General features: G+C 45.1%; 1 protein-coding gene across 2 annotated transcripts in view; it reads right to left on the reverse strand.

The window, feature by feature from the left end:
* The window catches only part of micu1 (mitochondrial calcium uptake 1), a 53,920-nt gene that overhangs the window by 18,661 nt on the left and 30,259 nt on the right, over nucleotides 1-5,000 (reverse strand). The window lies entirely within an intron of this gene.

Below are 5,000 nucleotides of genomic sequence, written 5' to 3' on the forward strand. Positions count from 1 at the left end.
CCCATTCACAGACACAGCAAAGTACACACACACACACACACACTTCTCCACAAACACAGACACAGGTACAAAAAGAAATAGGAAAGGACTACGGGGGTTAAGAGATCGGCTATCACGATAGCAGTCATGCAAGTGCTGCACAGTACACACATGAAGCCATACAGGCAGGGTGCACAGCAGTGAAGGACAGACGACCATCTGTTAGTGCACCCAACACGTTCTCCAGCAGTGTTTGTACTCACAGTGTGGAACCGACATACAGAGAGAGAAGGAAGGGGCACATCAAGGAGAGAGAGAGACTGTGGCACAAACACACACACTATTGATTACCCATATCAGTAAGACACGACCCGGATATTAATCATTAATAACAGTTCTCTAAATCCATCCATACGCAAACAAACACACACTTAGTGTAACGGACATTTTCTTGTTAGCATGTGTATATTTCACAGCATTGCATGAGAGAAGTGTGGCGTAGTTTACATGCACACTGACTACTACTACACACACCCGGTGATAAGACAACAGATCACACAGTAACCCCCCCCGCTAGTAGGGGGGACCGATCCACACCACACACAACGTGGACAGACTGACAGAGCATGCCTACTAGAGAGGGGGTCTTTGGAGAGGGGGGGGAAAGGGGGGGTTCTGGGCCGGGCCGAGGCCCATGTGGAGTTTACCTCCGTCTGTTAACGGGTCCGTTTCAGACGAGGAGGAGGGAGGAGGGAAAAACAACCGTTAAAACACACAGCCTCTGCTGCCGTGAGCAGGGCCTTGAACAGCAAAAACACACACGTGTGCAGTTATTATTGTCGCAGTCACATGCACGCACGCGCACGCACACACGCACGCACGCACGCACACACACACAAGCACACACAAGCACACACACAAGCACGCACACACAAGTACACACATAAAGATCACATCTTGTACATAAGATAATAGGGGGATACCACTCAAATCAATAATTCACTTCAATCAATCAATAATACTTCTTATGGTCTCTAACAGTTCTGAACTAATACTTTTACAACTCCAAAGCTAGAAAATGCAGCTCAGAATGTCTGTTCAGTAAACTGACCTGTCCTAGGACATAGGAAAAAAACATATTTCAATATTAACATTTTGTGGTATCCCCCTTTAACAGTAAAAGAATGACTAAGTGTAAAAGTATTCCCCCTATAATAAACCCACTCCTTCCTCATCAAGATACAAAGGCTGCTCAAAGCAACTGGTATATATACTGTAGTCTCCAATTGGTGTGACGGTCCGTCTTGATTCATAAACGTCACGGATACAAATAGAGAAAAATAGCAAGTCTCTACTGTCACATTTATTATTGATGCTCTCTGCATTTATGAGGGGAGGAGGGAGTGGGGGGTGAGAGAGGGGGGAGGGTGGAAAAAGAAGGTTATTTTTGGAGCGGTGCTACGAGAGAGAGAGAGAGAGAGAGAGAGAGCGAGGGAGAGAGAGAGAGGGAGAGAGAGAGAGAGGGAGAGAGAGAGAGAGAGAGAGAGCAAGGGAGAGAGAGAGAGGGAGGGAGAGAGATAGAGAGAGAGAGGGAGGGAGGGAAGGAGGGAGAGGAAACGAAAAACAAAAAGCTAAAACAAAAGTTGGTGTCACAAATGTTGGTATGTAATGTTTTCCGGTGGTTGAATGTGTGTGTGTGTGTGTGTGTGTGTGTGTGTGTGTGTGTGAGAGTGAGAGAGAGAGTGAGAGAGTGAGAGAGAGAGTGAGAGAGGTGAAAGAACATGAAAATGAGAGAGAGTAAGGGCGACTGGTATTGTTGGCTCAGCTTGGAAGAATGAGCCTGAGGTGAGTCAGAGCCCTGATGTCAGCCCACAAGGACGCGCGCACACACACACACACACACACACACACACACACACACACACACACACACACACACACTAACCTTAACCTGCACAGATACCCACACATGCACACACACAGGGGAGAGAGAGAGACAGCCACACTGGGCCTCATTATCATACACAGAACAGAAGCCCAGAGCACATTAGGCGTAATAAGTCAGAATGTGCAGTGTCCAAAGTCAAGGACCAACATGCCCCACAGAGCGGCCTAGATGACAAGTCAAGGAGAACCAATTACACAAACCCAACGAGGACAGACGGGTCCAGACCCAAACAGCATCTCCAGCTAATGAAGAGAGAGCTCAGAGTGTGCGTGGGTGGATGGGCACGCCAACCCAAAGAACCAATACAATCATGTTGCTGCTGGAGCCTGTCCCAATCAGAGCACAATGCTTCTCTTTAAAATAGGGCTGGGTTAAAAAAATCGATTCTCCGATTTTTAATCGATTTTTACTTTAATCCTTTGTATCGATTCATATGTCCAGAGATCGATTTTTTTTTATTAAAAAAAAAATTAATAATAATAATAAACAGGCTATAATATTATAGGCTGTGTGTGGTAGTTGAAACATAGTTTCAAGTTGACGTTTATTTATGTTTGTAGTTGAAACAAAAACATAAATACTGTAGGCTACATAAATGGAAATGTTTGATCATTAATATCTACTTTTAGAAATGATATAGGCTGAAATCAAATCACTGTGTATAATTGTGAAAGTGTCTTTATTGACAGATGAAAAGGCTGTTATTTACCCTTTGTCACCACCTGGTGAGTAAATATATGTGTAACTAAAACCCTTAAAATTGACAACCGGTCCGCAACTTTTTTCCCCCATGTATCTACTTGGCGCAAAAAAGGTTGGGAACCCATGTATTACATAACTGGACAGTCATGTAATTCAGGTAACAGCTCAAAAAACACGTTTTGGTATCACTAACCAAATCGATATTGAATTGAATCGGGATTAATCGATTCACAACCTTGTGAATCGGAATCGAATCTTGAAATTTGAACCAATACCCAGCTCTACTTTAAAATATCACGACAGCAGCCACCGCCACCACAACCTCCCTCTCCCTCTCTCTCTCTCTCTCTCTCTCTCTCTCTCTCTCTCTCTCTCTCTCTCTCTCTCTCTCTCTCTCTCTCTCTCTCTCTCTCTCTCTCTCTCTCTCTCTCTCTCTCTCTCTCTCTCTCTCTCTCTCTCTCTCTCTCTCTCATGTGCTGTGATGCATGTCTCCAGCACATGCATGAAGACACAGTGTGCCTCTCAGGCTGTGGTTGTCTCTGGGCTGGGCCGTGCAGCCTGCTCCCTGCCTGGCTCTGGGGAACAGGGCTTAGTTAGCAGCGCCTCCCTCCTCCATCTGTATCTGTATCTGTGCTGTATGACTGCCTGGTGGAGGAGGCCTTTCAGCTCCCATTGTCTCCTGGCTTTAGATTGATGGAGCCAGAGAGGACGTTGTGGTGCTTCTGCTGAGACGGCGCCGCAATCACTCGAACCCCCGAACCTCCGCCGCCTCTCGTTAGTATTGAACACTCATCACAGCGTTTCCCTTAAGCCCCGCATCGTCAAAGAAATGTAATCCTGATTGCTGCGGCACTCAAGTTAATTAGCAACTAGCGCCTCTCTCTGCCAGTGTGTGTCTGTCTGCGACTGTCTACTGGATGTGAACACACTCGGTTTTTAAATCCGTGCTTGTGTGTGTGCAGTGTTGCGGGTAACTCATTACAAAAGTAACATATTACATGGAATATATTACTTTTAGCAGTAACTCAGTAATATAACTTATTATTTATAGGATTTTAGTAATATTATACCAGTTACTTTGTCAAGTAACTCAAGTTACAAATTGAGTAAAAAAAATTTTTAATCAAAGCACATATTTAAAAAGATACAATCATTTCCTAATCAAACGGTGTGTTTTTATGAAAATAACCACTATAGATGACAATAACAAAGGAAAAGAATAACATTTAGAATTTTGGACGGTTTACACTGACTTCAAGGCGGTTGACATTATTTTTCGGGATGCTTCCGGGGCGGCGATGTCATTCTGCTGCTGCTGTTGTTTTGGTAAAAGTAATGCAAAAGTAGTGTAATAAGTAACAAATTTCTACACAGACAGTAATATTGTAAAGTAACTTGAACTTGAATAATTTGAAAGTAACTTGCCCAACACTGTGTGTGTGTGTGTGTGTGTGTGTGTGTGTGTGTGTGTGTGTGTGTGTGTGTGTGTGTGTGTGTGTGCGCGTGCGTGTGTGTGTGTGCGCGCGCGTGCGTGCGCGTGTGTGTGTTACACTACGGCCAACTCTGCAGGCTGTGTCCAGATGACAGGTTGCACAAAGACATGACTATCCAGGGAGCTGAGGCAGAAAGGCAGTGCTGACAGAGCTGTTGGCCGGAGGCAAAGCAGTCACACGTAACTGCCATCTCACACGCACGCACGCGGGCACGGGGTTAAGGCAAGGTTTGGTCAGGCCTAATCTCTCCAGTGTACCACAGACAGGCCCCAGTAGCCCAACAGCGAGCCTGTCCAAACTTCAATTAGCCCAAGCTTGAAGAGTCCAACAAACCCACTCAGGCAGAGCCCAGCAGCCAGTGGCCTTGCATGCAAAAAGGCTTCCATCTCTTTCTACTCATTTCACACGAGTAGCTTAGAGACACTTTCCACGACACGCCATCTCAAAAGTGAAACGCTTGAAAACGCCCGGCTACATAACACGACCATTAGGATGCGTACAGTCAGTGTGTGCACGGCTCATCGTTGAGTTCAGAAGAATCACATCATTAGAATGGAACGATCTGCTCGAGATAATAACGACTTCCTATATGCAAAGCGTCCATATCACCTCTATCGCTGATGATTCTCTGCACATTAGGAAAAGCTTTAATAAATCTCCACCAGGCATTTGTTTTTGTTGCCTTGATGGGTTCAATGATGTCACAGCTGTGCTGATGGGAAAACATTTGGACGCCACAAACATGTCAGATGGCACCCATCAATTAATCAATTATTACACTCTGCTGCCGGCTATAACTTCTGCTTCACTCAATTATGAGTGAATTCCTTGTTTTTTTTACACACACTCCAGTGATTGTGTGTGTGTGTGTGTGTGTG

This window comes from Poromitra crassiceps (assembly GCF_964638095.1).
Source record: "Poromitra crassiceps genome assembly, chromosome: 22".
In the NCBI taxonomy this organism is placed as follows: Eukaryota; Metazoa; Chordata; class Actinopteri; order Beryciformes; family Melamphaidae; genus Poromitra; species Poromitra crassiceps.